The following is an 18274-nucleotide window of genomic DNA, read 5'->3' as shown; positions in this document are numbered from 1 at the left end:
AATGGATTTTGTGTGCTGAGTTTATATCTTTCAGCTTTACTGAATTACAGATGAAATTTTGACCTAGCAAAACATACCAAAATAAATCTATAAATTAAAAAACTGTAAAATGTTAAAAATAACTTTAAAAATGCTAGTAAATAGTAAATGATTATGTCATGGGTAAATTTAAAGATGAAATAAATCAAGAATTTACAGAATAAAGATATACAAAAAGAAAAAATGAAGTTTAGAAGAAAAGGTTTTAGAATATGCACTGCTAAAAACATAGTGTGATAAATCAATATCATGAAAACAATAACATATAAAGGTTTAGAAAGTCAATTAAAAGCGAAAAGAACAAATGGCTAACAAAAACTTATTTCCATTTATAGACAGAGAAATGAAAAACAACAAAGGAAATACAATGAGATCTCATTTTTTGTCTATCAAATTGACACAGGTCAGAAAGAGTGATGATAATCAAAGCTCACTAAGCCCAGTTAAGAAAAGCCGCTGATAAGAGTGTAAATTGCTACAGATGACCTAGTGGGCATTTTAGCAATATGTATCAAGAGCTTTCAAAAAGGTCTATGCACTTTGATGTAGTAATTTTACTTCAAGGAATCTTTGCTGTGAAAATAATATGTGCAGATATAGAAATATCATATAGAAATTTATCCAAGTGGAGGTTTTTTCTTCCTTTATGTGTGTGTGTTAGAATAGCAAAATTTTGGAAATATTCCATATTTTCAGAAATAAAATAATTATATAAAAGTATATAATTCACCTGTGAGATAGATCATTGTGCAACTACTAAAATCATGTAAATAAATATTGTTGTATTAAAATATATAATGAAACATTGCAAGAAAAATCATATCAAGTTTATTCATGCATAAAGAAAAAGGACATATTACTCTATTTAAAAAAGTTTTAGTGTTCTTTTACTTTTCTATAATTTCTAAACTTTATAGACTGAGCACATAAAAAGTTTATTATCAGAAAACAAAAATTCTTTTTAGAATAAATAAAAAATTATCAGTAGTCATATAAAGGAACTTGAAAACCCCAATTTTGAATCAATTCCCTGGATGCTATAATATATTTCCTATTACTAGATTCCTGACAGCATTATAGAATGGCCGTGTTATAGTCATGTCATCAACAATGAGAGATTGGAAGCTTCTGATTGTCCCTCCACACACAGATGCCCCAAATGAACACCTACCTATACCCTCTGAGAGACGATGAGAGAGCAACTGAGGGAATTCTACCCATCGAGCAACTGAGCAAACGCGCACATTGAGTAGGCAGGAGAACCACAAAATTGGCAAATAATTCTCCAGCACTTAGTTTTCCTCTGTGGTAAAAAGGGTCTGGATCGACTGCTTTGGGAAGGGACTTTCAAGATGGCCGCCTAAGAACAGCTCAGGACTTCAGCTCCCAGTGAAAGTGCAGAGGGTGAGTGGACGCCGCATTTCCAGACGAACTCTTATTGCCCACAGACCAGGAGATACCCAGGCAGAGGGGTCGCCAGCGTCGCAGTCCCAGCCGGTGCGGCTGTTTTGGCCCCCGCGGGGCTGATTCCGCCCGCGCGGCTGCTGTGACCACTCCCTGTTGCTGCCGTTCTCCGTAAAAAAGCCACTGGTCTGGGAGCCCTCTTAGCTGGCGAGCAGAGCCTTGAGACGGCAGAATAGCCCATTCATCTGAAATAGCGAGCCAGGCCAGGAGATTCCTAGGCAAAAAATCCGCCAGGAGCCGGCGCCGCGGTTCGAGCCGACTCCGTGAGTCGCAGCACGGGAGATCCCGGCGCCTTTTCAACAAGCGACCGGAACGCGGGGCCGTTCAACTTAAAAGAAAAGACTCTGAGTCAGGGAGCCAGGTGATCAGGCTCCCTTGGTCCCACCCCTCCACCCCCAACAACAACGAAAACAAAAACAGTAATTGGAAACCCTCTGGGTTGAGCCCTTCAAACCAAGCACAGCTGAACCGGGACGGTCCGGCTCCGTGGGGGAGGGGCTTCCGCCATTACTGAGACTCTCCACCGCTACGGAGGCAGGCTGCCGTTGCCGAGGCAACCCGCCGTTGCCGAGGCAACCTGCCACAACAGAGAGAGTCCGCCATAACAGAGGCGGGGCCACCATTGCCCAGACAGTTCTAACTACGCCCATATAAAAAGGACTACAGGGAAGAGCTCAGGGCAGCTGGGCGGAGCCCACAGCAGCTCAGCAAAGCCCCTGCGGGCAGGCAGAGGCTAGGCGTGCTGCTAGCTGGGCGGGTCCGACCTGAAAAAAAAAAAAAAAAATCAAAAAAGGCAGTAGTGCAACGGAAACTCATAAAGCTCCAACTCCCTGGGACAGAGACAGACAACAGGTGGATAAACCCACAAAAATGGGTAGAAACCAGCATAAAAAGGATGAAAACTCCCGAAACCAGAACACCTCTCCTCCTAAAAGTGATCACAACTCCTCACCAGCAAGGGAACCAGACCGGATGGAGAAGGAGGGTGATGAAATGACAGAATCAGACTTCAGAAGATGGGTAGTAAGAAACTACAATGAGCTAAAAGAACATGTTCTAACCCATCGCAAAGAAAATAGGAACCTTGAAAAAAGATTGGACGAACTGCTGACGAGAATGGACGGCATAGAGAGGAGAATAAGTGAATTGATGGAGCTGAAAAACGCAACACGAGAACTTCGTGAAGCATGCACAAGCTTCAACAGCCGAATTGACCAAGCAGAAGAAAGGATATCAGAGGTCGAAGACCAACTCAATGAAATAAAAAGAGAAGGCAAAAACAGAGAAAAAAGCGCAAAAAGGAATGAACAAAATCTTCAAGAAATGTGGGACTATGTGAAAAGACCTAATCTACGTCTGATAGGTGTACCTGAATGTGATGAAGAGAATGAATCCAAGCTGGAAAATACTCTTCAGGATATTATCCAGGAAAACTTCCCCAACCTAGCAAGGCAGACCAATATTCAAATCCAGGAAATACAGAGAACACCACAGAGATATTCCTCAAGAAGAGCAACCCCAAGGCACATAATCGTCAGATTCACCAGGGTTGAAATGAAAGAGAAAATGCTAAGGGCAGCCAGAGAGAAAGGTCGGGTTACCCACAAAGGGAAGCCCATTAGACTCACAGCAGATCTCTCAGCAGAAACCCTACAAGCCAGAAGAGACTGGGGGCCAATATTCAACATCCTTAAAGAAAAGAACTTTCAACCCAGAATCTCCTATCCAGCCAAACTCAGCTTCATAAGTGAAGGAAAAATAAAATCCTTTGTGAACAAGCAAGCACTCAGAGATTTCATCACCACCAAACCTGCTCTACAAGAACTCCTGAAAGAGGCTCTACACATATAAAGGAACAACCAGTACCAGCCACTCCAAAAACACACCAAATGGTAAAAAAGCAGCAACACAATCAAGAATCTGCATCAACTAACCAACAAAACAGCCAGGTAGCATCAAAATGACAGCATCAAATTCACACATAACAATACTATCCCTAAATGTCAATGGACTAAATGCCCCAATCAAAAGACACAGACTGGCAAATTGGATAAAAAGCCAAAACCCATCAGTGTGCTGTATCCAGGAAACCCATCTCACATGCAAGGATACACAAAGGCTCAAAATAAAGGGATGGAGGAAGATCTACCAAGCAAATGGAGAGCAAAAAAAGGCAGGAGTTGCAATTCTCATCTCTGATAAAATAGACTTTAAAGCAACAAAGATCAAAAGAGACAAAGAAGGACATTACATAATGGTAAAAGGATCACTGCAACAAGAAGAGCTAACGATCCTAAATATATATGCACCCAATACAGGAGCACCCAGATACATAAGGCAAGTTCTTAATGACTTACAAAGAGACTTAGACTCCCACACAATAATAGTGGGAGACTTTAACACCCCATTGTCAATATTAGACAGATCAACCAGACAGAAAATCAACAAGGATATCCAGGACCTGAACACAGACCTGGAACGAGCAAACCTAATAGACATTTACAGAACTCTCCACCCCAAATCCACAGAATATACATTCTTCTCAGCACCACATCACACCTACTCTAAAATTGACCACATAATTGGCAATAAATCACTCCTCAGCAAATGCAAAAGAACAGAAATCATAACAAACAGTCTCTCAGACCACAGTGCAATCGAGTTGGAACTCAGAATGCAGAAACTAACTCAGAACCGCACAGCTTCATGGAAACTGAACAACTTGCTCTTGAATGTTGACTGGATAAACAATGAAATGAAGGCAGAAATAAAGATGTTCTTCGAAACGAATGAGAACGAAGACACAACATACCAGAATCTCTGGGACACATTTAAAGCAGTCTCTAGAGGAAAATATATAGCAATGAGTGCCCACATGAGAAGAAAGGAGAGATCGAAAATTGACACCCTATCATCAAAATTGAAAGAGCTAGAGGAGCAAGATCAAAAAAACTCAAAACCTAGCAGAAGACAGGAAATAACTAAGATCAGAGCAGAACTGAAGGAAATAGAGACACAAAAAACTCTTCAAAAAATCAATAAATCCAGGAGCTGGTTTTTTGAAAAGATCAACAAAATAGACAGACCACTAGCCAGATTAATAAAAAAGAAAAGAGAGAATAACCAAATTGATGCAATAAAAAACGATAAAGGGGATATCACCACAGATTCCACAGAAATCCAAACCATCATCAGAGATTATTACAAACAACTCTATGCACATAAACTAGTAAACCTGGAAGAAATGGATAAATTCCTGGACACCTGCAACCTCCCAAGCCTAAACCTGGAAGAAGCCGAAACCCTGAATAGACCAATAACATGGTCTGAAGTCGAGGCAGCAATAAAGAGCCTACCACCCAAAAAAAGCCCAGGTCCAGATGGGTTCACAGCTGAATTCTACCAGACATACAAGGAGGAGCTGATACCATTCCTTCTGAAACTATTCCAGACAATCCAAAAAGAGGGAATCCTTCCCAAATCATTTTACGAGACAAACATCATCCTGATACCAAAACCCGGCAGAGACTCAACAAGAAAAGAAAATTTCAGGCCAATATCCATGATGAACATAGATGCAAAAATCTTCAATAAAATACTGGCAAACCGATTGCAACAGCATATCAAAAAGCTCATCCACCATGATCAAGTAGGATTCATCCCGGGGATGCAAGGCTGGTTCAACATACGCAAGTCCATAAACGTAATTCACCACATAAACAGAACCAAAGACAAAAACCACATGATTATCTCGATTGATGCAGAGAAGGCTTTTGACAAAATTCAACAACCCTTTATGCTAAAAACCCTCAATAAACTAGGTATTGACGGAACGTATCTCAAAACAATAAAAGCTATTTACGACAAACCAACAGCCAATATCATACTGAATGGGCAAAAACTGGAAGCATTCCCTTTGAAATCTGGCACTAGACAAGGATGCCCTCTCTCACCACTCCTATTCAATATAGTACTGGAAGTTCTAGCCAGAGCAATCAGGCAAGAAAAAGAAATAAAGGGTATCCAAATTGGAAAGGAGGAAATCAAATTGTCTCTATTTGCAGATGACATGATTGTATATCTGGAAGACCCCATCATCTCAGCCCAAAATCTCCCGAAACTGATAAACAACTTCAGCAAAGTCTCAGGATACAAAATCAACGTGCAAAAATCACAAGCATTCCTATACACCAGTAATAGACTTCAAGAGAGCCAAATCAAGAACGAACTGCCATTCACAATTGCTACAAAGAGAATAAAGTACCTAGGAATACAACTAACAAGGAACGTAAAGGACCTCTTCAAGGACAAATACAAGCCATTGCTCAACGAAATAAGAGAGGATACAAACAGATGGAGAAACATTCCATGTTCATGGTTAGGAAGAATCAACATCGTGAAAATGGCCATACTGCCCAAAGTAATTTACAGATTCAACGCTATTCCCATCAAGCTACCAATGACCTTCTTCACAGAACTGGAAAAAAACACCTTAAACTTCATATGGAACCAAAAGAGAGCCCGCATAGCCAAGTCAATTCTAAGCAAAAAGAACAAAGCAGGAGGCATCACACTACCGGACTTCAAACTATACTACAAGGCTACAGTAATCAAAACAGCATGGTACTGGTACCAAAACAGAGATATAGACCAATGGAACAGAACAGAGGCCTCACAGGAAATACAACATACCCACAACCATCTGATCTTCGACAAACCTGACAAAAACAAGCAATGGGGAAAGGACTCCCTGTTTAATAAATGGTGTTGGGAAAACTGGCTAGCCATGTGCAGAAAGCAGAAACAGGACCCCTTCCTGACACCTTACACCAAAATTAACTCCAGATGGATTAAAGACTTAAACATCAGACCTAATACCATAAAAACCTTAGAAGAAAATCTAGGCAAAACCATTCAGGACATAGGTGTAGGCAAGGACTTCATGACCAAAACGCCGAAAGCAATGGCACCAAAAGCCAAAATAGACAAATGGGACCTAATCAAACTCCACAGCTTCTGCACGGCAAAAGAAACAGTCAGCAGAGTGAATCGGCAACCAACAGAATGGGAAAAAATTTTTGCAGTCTACCCATCTGACAAGGGGCTGATATCCAGAATTTACAAAGAACTAAAGCAGATCTACAAGAAAAAAACAAACAAGCCCATTCAAAAATGGGCAAAGGATATGAACAGATACTTTACAAAAGAAGACATACAGGAGGCCAACAAACATATGAAAAAATGCTCATCATCACTGGTCATCAGAGAAATGCAAATCAAAACCACATTGAGATACCATCTCACACCAGTTAGAATGGCGATCATTAAAAAATCGGGAAACAACAGATGCTGGAGAGGATGTGGAGAAATAGGAACACTTTTACACTGTTGGTGGGAATGTAAATTAATTCAACCATTGTGGAAGACAGTGTGGCGATTCCTCAAGGACCTAAAAATAGAAATCCCATTTGACCCAGCAATCCCATTACTGGGTATATATCCAAAGGATTATAAATCATTCTACTACAAGGACACGTGCACACGAATGTTCATTGCAGCACTGTTTACAATAGCAAAGACCTGGAACCAACCCAAATGCCCAACGATGATAGACTGGATAGGGAAAATGTGGTACATATACACCATGGAATATTATGCAGCCATCAAAAACGATGAGTTCACGTCCTTTATAGGGACATGGATGAACCTGGAAACCATCATTCTCAGCAAACTGACACAAGAGCAGAAAATCAAACACCGTATATTCTCGCTCATAGGCGGGTGTTGAACAATGAGAACACATGGACACAGGGAGGGGAGCACTACACACTGGGGTCTGTTGGGGGGAAATGGGGGAGGGGCGGGGGGTGGGGAGGTGGGAAGAGATAGCATGGGGAGAAATGACAGATACAGGTGAGGGGACGGAAGGCAGCAAAGCACACTGCCATGTGTGTACCTATGCAACAATCTTGCATGTTCATCACATGTACCCCAAAACCTAAAATGCAATTAAAAAAAAAAAAAAAAAAAAAAAAAAGGGTCTGGATCTCATATACAAGGCCTAAAACCCACGTTTGTCACTGGTTTGACTTTTAATTCACCAACTGTGTGAGCAGAGGGGATGTCTCTACAGACTTTAGGAAATAAAGTGGTGTTTTTTTTAAGGACATGCAAAGACTTCCAGGAACTTTATTCTCCAAGGAGTAGTGCAGAAAAGGGATGTATAAAATACATAACCCTTTGTTTCCCCCAGAAGGGGTTTGTGAAACACCCCTGCAGTGGCTGGAGGTCGCTTGACTTCTAACCAACTTGCATCAGGTAGTAAAAAGAGATAGTCAATTATTAAACTGGGGCCAGTCAGAGAAAAGTTTACGTCCCAACTCTTATAACATCTACCTAACTGAATCATGAATCTAGCTGTGGGAGTAGAAAAAACTGGCATACTCATGTGTCTCTCTAAACCACAGGTGAAAAAAAAATTCAGTGACCATGGCTTTGTACACGTGCGTGGGCTCTTTAAGGTACTACATCCCCTAGGATTAGTGCAAAGAAAAGGCTTTAAAACAACAACAAATAAACAATTCCCTGTTTCTCTCTAGAAGAGTTCAAGAACACACACGAGAAGCCTTAGTTGTTAAATCTGCCTCCTAAAAGATTCCATTCTAAAACTAGTAGCTCTGGGGACAGGAAGACTAGGGATATGTGAATCTCCCTTGATTCCAGAACAAAGAAGTGGTCTTAGATGGACATCCAAACACTTCCAGGGCCTATACCCACCTGGGGTATGTAGAAAAGGGGGCAAGAACATAAAGCTCTCATGTTCTCTCTGGAAGTGGCTCGTGACACACATCTAATTGATGGCCTACACTGTAATGAACTTGCATCAAGGAGCTAACAGGGAATACAATCAAACAAATAACCAAACTAACGACAATAGCTAGAGCCACAGCTTGATACTTCATAAAACCCACCTTCCCCAGTTCACCCAAGAGATGAATCCAGGTATATCCAGTCTTTCTGAAAGGAGTTTGGCCATGTACCAAGTACCATGACTTCCATAGCTTTCACCTAAGGAACTGTCTCCTTAATGAAGTGTTTCTGGACTTCAAGGGAACGTTGCAATCCTGAGTGACCCAAGACCACAGAAAACAAACAGATGAACATATAACAAACTCACTTCCAGTATCTATCCTTTCAGAATCAGAAGGTGTAGCCTGAACATGAATACAGGTATTAGCCACAGGTCCTCTTCCCTGACTTAGTCCAGATAAAGTCGGGGGAAAAAATTCCTCATTCAGCCTCACTATGCAAACAGAAGTTACTGAAGCTCACATCCAGCCTCCTAACCTTTCCAGATATACCTAAAATACCTGGCTCCTCTTATATCATTTCAGGGTATGCACAAGATGGGACATATTCTAAGCTCCAGGTAGGCACCAAAACCGACGATAACCATCCAGGCCAAAAAATAAAAAAATAAAATAAAAACAGAAAAAGAAAAAGAAGAAAGAAAAAAATATTAGAGCACCTTAAAATCTATAGAAGGAAAGATTGGTAAAAACTTTCTTCTAAATAATGCTAGTTTAACAAGATTGAGATAAACTGTTTTCTTATCTAACATATAAAAACCAACACAGAGAAGTGAGTAAAATAAAAAAAGAGAATGTGTTTCAAACAAAAGAAAAGGATAACTCTCTGAAACTGACCTGAAAAACACAGAATTTTGTGATTTACTCAAAAGGAATTCAAAATTATTGTCATAAAGATTCTCACAGAAGTCAAGATAGCATTGCAAGAACAAGCTGAGACCTCAAATGGGAGATAATAAATATTTTTAAATACCAAATAGAAATCATATATCTCAATAATGCTATAAATAAACTGAAAAATTTAATAGAGGAGTTCAACAACAGGCTAGATCAAGCAGAAGAAAAAAATGATCATTGAATGTGAGGAGTGACCACTAGAAATCATCCAATTTGAGGAGTTTAAAAAAATAAAAAGCTGTGATAATGGCTTGAGAGACTTATGGGACACTATAAAGCAGAAGAATTTGATTCATTGGCATGCCAGAAATAGGAAAAGGGACAGAAAACAAACTCAAAGAAGTAATGGTAGACGACTTTCCAACTCAGGGGAAAGAATCAGAATGCCCAATTCAACAAGCCATGGGACACCAAATAAAATGAAATAAAATATATTTTTGGTCAGGTGCAGTGGCTCATGCCTGTAATCCTAGCACTTTGGGAGGCCAAGGTGGGAGAATCACTTGAGATCAGAAGTTTGAGACCAAGGTAAAACCCTATCTCTACTAAAAATTTAAAAATTTTCCAGGTGTGGTAGCAGGAGGCACCTCCACTCAGGAGGCTGAGGCAGGAGAATCACTTGAGCTGGGGAGGTAGAAATTGCAGTGAGCCAAGATTGCACCACAGCACTCCATCCTGGGCAGAAGAATGAGACTCTGTATCAAAAAAAAAAAAAAGAGAGAGAGAGAGAGAGATCCTTATTATGACATATCATAGCCAAATTGTCAAAAAGTTAAAGACAAAGACAGACTGTTGAATCAAGGGAAGAGTGAATCATCATATATAGGGAACCCCTCTGTAAGATTATCAGTAGACTTCTCAGAAAAAACCTTGTAAACCAGAAGAAAGTGGGATAATATATTCAAACTCTGAAAGAAAAACTTTCAACCAAGAAAAACATACCCTGCAATTCTGTCTTTCAAAACTGAAGGGATGATAGACTTATGTTTAAAAGAACAAAAGCTGAGAGAGACTATAACAGTAGACCTATATTAGGAAATTTTAAAGTAAGTTCTTCAAGCTGAATGAAGAAAGCACTAATTAATTACATAAAACCATATGAAAATACCAAACCCACTGGTAAAACTTGGTACATTGTCAAATCCTAAACACTAATACTGTAAGAGCGATAGTAAAACAATTATATCTCTAATACAAAAGACAAAGGATAAAACTATTAAAATAACTAATGGTACAAGAATCTCCTAAGGGATTCATATTATAAAAAGATGTAAAATATGACATTACAAACATGAAACTTTGGAGAAGAGGGCAAAAGTGGACAGTTAGTGTATGCAATCAAAATTAAGCTTTTAGGCTGGGCACGGTGGCTCACGCCTGTAATCCCAGCACTTTGGGAGGCCGAGGTGGGTAAATCATGAGGTCAAGAGATCGAGACCAAGGCCGGGCACGGTGGCTCAAGCCTGTAATGCCAGCACTTTGGAAGGCCGAGGCGGGTGGATCACGAGGTCAAGAGATCGAGACCATCCTGGTCAACATGGTGAAACCCCGTCTCAACTAAAATACAAAAAATTAGCTGAGCATGGTGGTGCATGCCTGTAATCCCAGCTACTCAGGAGGCTGAGGCAGGAGAATTGCCTGAACCCAGGAGGCAGAAGTTGCGGTGAGTCGAGATCATGCCATTGCACTCCAGCCTGGGTAACAAGAGCAAAACTCCATCTCAAAAAAAAAAAAAAAAAAAAAAAAAAAAAAAAAAAAAAAAAAAAAAAAAAAAATTAAAAAATAAGCTTTTAGTACCTTTACTTTACATATTATAGATATAAGATATTTTATGTAAGCCTCAGTGTAACCACAAAGCATAGCCTATATTATGCACAAAAGAGTAAAAAGTCAAAGAACCAAAGCATACCACTATAGAAACACTCAAACCACAAAGGAAGAAACCAAGAGAAGAAGAAAGGAGGAAAGATCTACAAAACAACCAGTAAAAAATTTTTAAAGTGGCAGAAATAAGCCAATTCCCATCAATAAAAACCTTGAATAAAAAGAAAACAAATTATCCAATTAAAAGAGAGTGACAGAATGAATAAAAAGCCAAGAGTCATCTATAAGCTGCTCACAGGAGACTCATCTAACCTGTAAGAAAAACATAGACTGAAAAGGAAGGGATAGAAAAAGATATTCCGTGCAAATCAAATCCAGAAGAGAGTAGGAATATCTATACCTATATCAGTTAAAATAGACATTGAGTCAAAAACTATAAAACGAGAGAAAGCAGGTCATTATAAAATAATTAAAGAGTCAACTCAGCAAGACTTTATAAATGTAAATATATATGTACCCAACTCTGGAATAACCAAATATGTCTAGAAAATATTAGTAGATCTAAAAGGAGAGACATACTGCAATACGGTCATAGTTGTGAACTTCATCATCCCACTTTCAGCAATGGACAGATCAACTAGACAGAAAATCAACAAAGAAACATTGGAGTTAAACTATAATCTAGACTAAATGGACCTAACTGACATGTACAGAACATTTTATCTGATAGATGCAAAGTACACATGATTTTTATAGGCATGGAGAAGATTCTTAGATAGAAGACAAAATGTCACATGATAGGTCACAAGAAAGTCTCAAAAAATCTTTAAAATTGGAAACATATCAAGCATCTTTCCAGATCACAATGGAATAAAACTAGAAATCAATAAAATGAGATTTGGCAACTAAAAATATATGTAAATTAAGCAACATCCTTCTGAATGATCAATGTTTCAAGAAAAATTTTTAAAAATTGAAGCAAAAGAAAATGGAAACAAAACATACCAAAATCTAAAGGAAGTACTAAGAGCAGTACTAAGAAGGAAGCTTATAGCAATAAATGCCTACATCAAAAAGGTAAAAAGATTTCAAACAACAACTGAGCATGGCACATCAAGGAACTAGAAAAGGCAGAAAAAACAAAAATCATAGAAGGGACGACATTAAGATCAGAAATAAAGAAAATTGAGACAAAAATACAAAATATCAACAAAATAAAAATTTTTTTAAAACCACACAGAAAACTTTAGCTAGAATAAAAAAAAAAAATCCAGAAACCTTTGGCTAGATTAACTAAGAAAAATAGAGGAAAGAGCCAAATAAAATTGAAGACAAAAGAGGAAACTTTAAAACTGATGCTACAGGAATACAAAGGATCATTTGTTGCCTTACACCAACAAACTGAAATACCTAGAAGAAATTGATAAAATCCTGGACACACACAACCTACCAAGTTTGAACCATGAAGAGATAGAAAACCTAAACAGACAAATAATAAGAAATAAAACTAAATCAGCAATTTTTCAAACTCCCAAAAAAGCCTAGGAACAGATGCCTTTACAACTGAATTCTGCCAAACTTTTAAAGAATTAACACTAATTCTTCTCAAACTATTCCAAAAAATATTGAAGGAAATATAATTCTTCCAAATGCATTCTATGAGGCCAGCATTATCCTGATTTAAATAAAGGCAGAGAAGGACACAACAAAAAAAGAAAACCACAGGTCAATATCTCTGATTTAAAAAAATGCAAAAATATTCAGCAAAATACTAGCAAACTGAATACAACAGTACATAAAAAAGATTATTCACTGTGATCAAGTACAATTTAATCTCAGGAATGACATTATTCACAAAACCAAAGAAAATTAAATGTGCATGAAACCACAAAAGACTTCAAATAATCAAAGCAATTCTGAACAAAGAGAACAAAGCTGAAGGCATCACATTATCTGGCTTCAAAATATACTACAAAGCTATAGTAATAAAACAGTGTCATATTGGCATGAAAACAAAATAGATAATCCAGAAGTAAATCCAGATATTTACTGCCAACTTATTTTCACTAAAGATGCCAAGATCACACATTAGGGAAAGAATAGTCTTCTCAATAAATTGTGCTGGAAAAATTGGATATCCATATGCAGAAGAATTAAATGATACCCCTAGCTTTCATGATTACAAAACTCAAAGCAAAATTTAATAAAGACTTAAATATAGACTCTAAACAATGAAAGTACTAGAAAAAAATCATATGAAAAATGTTTTAAAACATTAGTCTGGGCAAAGGATTTTTGGGCAGGAACTCAGAAACAGACAAGAAAAGCTAAAATAGACAAATGGTATTACATCAAACTAAAAAAATTCTGCAGAGCAAAGGAAACAATCAAAACAATCCAAAGGAAACAATCAAATCGACTGAAAGAATGGGAGAAAATATTTGCAAGCTGTCCATCTGACAAGAATTAGTATATGTCAGGAACTTCAACTACTCAACAGGAAAACAACAAATAATCTCATTTAAAAAGAGGCACATGATCTGAATAGACGTTTCTCAATATAAGACATACAAATGGCCAAGTATAAAAAATGCTCAACATCGCTAATCATCAAAGAAGTGAAAATCAAAACCACAATGAGATATTATCTCACCACAGTTAAAATAATTATTATCAGAAGGACAAAAATGCTGGTGAGAGTGTGAGAAAGCAGAACTCTTATATGCTATTAATGGGAATATAAATTAGTACAGCCATTATGGAAAACAGTAAGAAGTTTTCTCAAAAAACTAAACACAGAACTATAATATGATCCAGCAATCTCACTACTAGGTACATATCCAGAGGAAAGTAGATCAGTATATCAAAGAGTTCTCTGCATTGCCATGTTTATCACAACACTATTTCCCAAATCCAGGATATGGAGTGGACCTATGTGTTGGTCATCAGAATGGATTAAGAAAATGTGGCATATATAAACAATGGAATTTTATTCAGCCATAAAAAGAATAAAATCCAGCATTTGCAGCAACATGGATGAGTCTGGAGGACTTTATATTATGTAACATAAGCCAGGCACAGAAAGGCAAATATCACACATTCTCACCCATATGTGGAAACTATAAAAGTAGATCTCATAGAAGTAGAGATTAGAATAGTAGTTACCAGAGATTGGGAAGGGAAAAGAGTAGGGATTAGAGAATAGTTGGTTAATGGGTACAAACTTACAGTTAGGTAGGAGTAATAAGTTATAGTGTTCTACAAAACAGGTGGGTAACCACAGTTTACAATAATTTATTGTATATTTCAGAATAGGTAGAAGAGAAGGGTTTGTATATTCCCAACACAAAGAAATAATAAATGCTGGAGGTGATGGATTTAACTGTCCTAATTTGATTATTACATATTGTACACTTGTATCATAATATCACATGTACCCCATAAATATGTATAATTATTGTATATTGGCTTAAAATTTTTAAAAAGACAAAACAACCCCCAAAACAAACAGAAAACAGACAACTGATAAACAACATAAAATCCAAAAAGTAAGCAGAAATCTTCATCATACAAAAGTGATTTTTAAGAAATAGAATTATAATCAATTTATATAGAAAACCTTTAACCAAACTATATTCTGGCTTAATAATTGAAACATTGCCTCAAGATCTAGTGCCATACTAGGGCATTATTTTACAAAAAGAAGTTTTGAGTTTTGCCAATCTGAATGTAAAGTGTCATTTTCTTTAACATCACCTAGAAATGTTGTTTATCCCTGCCAAGGTTGGTAATGAAATAGTGATTGAGAAATATGATTTGTGTCTTTTTGTTGTTTTACTCCAAAATTAGTTAAAGGAAGCTAAGTATATGTGTAAGTCTTTTATTCATATTTTAGCAATTACCTGTTTTCAATATATCTTACAATTTTGAGATACTTCCTGACTAGAGCATTAGGTTATATGGAAACAAAAAAGGGAAGAACTTGACAAATTCCAAGAGGCACATTGTTGTATTGCTTCAAATACACTCCTGATTTATTTGCATTGCAACAACTAAACCCATCTTTACCCATAACCGTAATTATCGCAATCATTCATGGTATAATGGCTCTTATTTTCCTGAGTTCTTTTCCCCTTCCAGATTCCAATTTGTAATGTCACCTCCATAAGGATTCATTATTTGGCATTCTGCACCCTGGCAGAGGGGATTTCTCTCTTCAAACTCCACTATTCATGCATTTATAACTCTCTAGGCACTCTTGCCTGAAATATATCGTGGCAGTCCTGTCTTTATGAGATGGGTAACTTCCATATGAAAAAAAATCACTTCTGTGAAGAAGAGTTAAGCCAAAGGAATTCTTTTTTATGATGAGAAGTAGATTTCCCATTAAAAGATAATCTTTCACGTCAAATATTTTAATGGAGTGGTCCTGAATACAGTCATCACTAATAATTAAATTTTGGGTGCTCCAAATCTAATATGTGTTTAACGTAAATTTTATTATTCATTGGATACTTTCATATTAATTTTTAAGAATTTACCTCTCATATTTCAAAACCTGGAGGCTATCTAGACTTATCCCTAATTAAGCTCAGAGCAGTTACTGAAGGCTGGATCATCCAAACGGCACCCAAAGCTATCCTTTCTCTTTCTTCTGTAGAAGTTCTGATACAGATCCTATCCTTCTAGTGGTTTATTGAAGCCTCCCAATCACATGACCTTCCTGTCCACACTAATAGCAGTATTTTTCAAAACTATACACCTGATTACATCATATTCATATGAATAAAAGTCCTTTAATAATTGCTATGTTGATCAGAAGTAAGTTCACTAGCTGCAGTAAGAAAAATTTTAAAATGTTAATAGTATCACAGAATAAAAGTTGATTTCTCACATGTGTATTCATCCAATGTAGGTGTTCTTGGTTACCAGGCTGGAGGTTCTGATTCCCAGTAATTCAATAACTGAGGTTGCTAGAGACTTTAACATCTACATATGACTTCCAAGGTTGCCCTGGATGTCATTATTCAAACAGGAGATAAGAAACAGTGGAGAAGATGAATTGTTTTTTACCACCTTTCCCTGGGAATGGCAGATAATTCAGCTGATTACACTCAATAAATGAACACCAGTTATAATCTAGGTTTGCTAGAGACTGGAGTATGTAGTCTTTGGCTGGGAAGAAATCCTTGGTGGGACCTCAAATCTTTGGTGGTCAATTTATCTTCTTTGACATAATTCCCATCATGAAACTTCTCAGTAAGGAATGCAAGGTACTGATCTACCACTCTGCTAATATTCCAGCCTCTTTTCGCAATGGTTCCTCTTTGCAAACCATAGTTTAGCACCCGCTAAAGGTGCAGTACCAGGATTTCAGTGTTAAGCTCACAAAGCGATTTCCTTTCCTGCTTTTCTCTGTTATTGATAGTTGCCTGAATTCCAAAGGCAGCTCTCCAACTGGGAAGTTCTCACACTGATTTTTGTATAGTAACTAATATGTATAACACATTTGATACTTAGCTATTGCATGTCTGAGTCTCCTACTCCATAGTGACCTCCTTAAGTCTAGGGATCACTTACGTTATTGAGTTCCTTTAGAGCAAAGAAATGCCCATTTGGCTAACACATGTATTAAAAAAATGTCTAACATATGTCTGGGTATATAATAGATGTGTATTAAATATTTGTGGAGTAAGTGAATACACAAATTTTGGATTACTTGCATCTATCAGTGATGACAATAGATTCAAAGAATGTATGTGGAAAGAAGAAAACAAAAGTAGGAAGAAAATGAAGGAAGGGAAGGGAGGGGAAACATGCTGGATTGTTCAGCATAATGTCTCATTTCAAAGGTCATATTTAGTAATATTTTAGCTTGAAGTCATAACTAATACCATTATATAAGTAAAATAACAGATAAGCAAATATGTCCACATCACAGTCAGAGACTTCTCTATGCACATGGAAGGCAATGATTTCCTTAATGTAGGTTATTACAGAGACTTCTCATTTGCATTCAGCCCTAGCTAACTTTCAAATTCTAAGCCTCAGTAAATATAATCTAGGGGAAAATTAAGAGAAGGCTATGATTTAATGGTACCAGGAAGACATGACAAGTTAAAACTTAGAAATGTCCTAAATCTCAGACTGACATAACTCAAATAAAACAGGAAAATTTTATGGCTACAGTTTGTAAAACAAAGATAGTGTGTTAAACGAGGTCACACAAATTCACTGGGGAGAGCTAAGAGGTCACAGAGAGCTCACAGTTAAAGAGCTATCTAGAAAGTACCTGAATGTCAAAATAAAACTCCCTATAGAAATCTATTTAAGGTTCCTTCAATATTTGGAAAGGCTTCCTGAAATGGTTCCAAAAGTGTTATTAATACAAAAAAAAAAAAGATGTTTTCCTCTTGGCTCCATGCTCACTGTCCTAAAATGTGTTCAGCCAAGGGACTCTCCAGAGTTTCAGTGAGTGGCTTTATTATGTATATTCGATAATGAGTGTAAGTGTTCTTCACTAGCAGCATTTGCAAGAAAAATTTCTTTCCTTGCACAAAACTCTTTTCCTGTAGAAAATGTAGTGGCTTTGCTCCAATAGTTATCCAACAAGTGAAGCTTCAAAGGCTAAAAACAGACCTTCCTATGGGACCTTTATTTAATTATCAAACACTGAAGATTATAGAGAAATGGTCCTTCCTTTTTTTCAGACATTCACTTAAATTCGTATCTCTGATTTCTAATTAATGTATTCAAGATCTGAATCTAATAATCTTTATTATGAGTAAAATTCCCGCATTTTATCTAATGTTCTAAGTCTAGGGCCCTCTTAAATCATGTAAACTCAATCCCTTTTATTAAACCTATCATCTAAACTCAACTACCATTTTTGTTTATTTAAGCCATTCAGGAAGTGTGTATTCAAAATGGGGATACAAAATACCATGAGTGCAGAATGAACTCTATGTTCTCCACAAAGTAATGGCAAATCGAAGATCTAGAATCAGCACAACTGGTTTTACCGGAAAGTAGACTCTAAGATGGAGTTCAGTGCAGGAAGTTTGCTAGGGACTGTTCTTGAGATACAACATGTGGAAGCATAAAGAATAAGGCAGGATTAGGCAAAACTGGAAACTGACCTGCAACACAGTCCCAGTGGTATTTATGAGATCCTGCAGGAA

General features: G+C 37.3%; 1 long non-coding RNA gene across 7 annotated transcripts in view; it reads right to left on the bottom strand.

The window, feature by feature from the left end:
- LOC141585622 (uncharacterized) overlaps positions 1-18274 on the bottom strand; it is a 998130-nt gene that overhangs the window by 141533 nt on the left and 838323 nt on the right. The gene's annotated exons all lie outside the window — the stretch shown is intronic.

This window comes from Saimiri boliviensis, chromosome 9, assembly GCF_048565385.1.
Source record: "Saimiri boliviensis isolate mSaiBol1 chromosome 9, mSaiBol1.pri, whole genome shotgun sequence".
NCBI classification, from domain to species: domain Eukaryota; kingdom Metazoa; phylum Chordata; class Mammalia; order Primates; family Cebidae; genus Saimiri; species Saimiri boliviensis.
The sequence above is the reverse complement of the archived record's forward strand: the minus strand, read 5'-3'. Positions and strand labels throughout refer to the sequence as shown.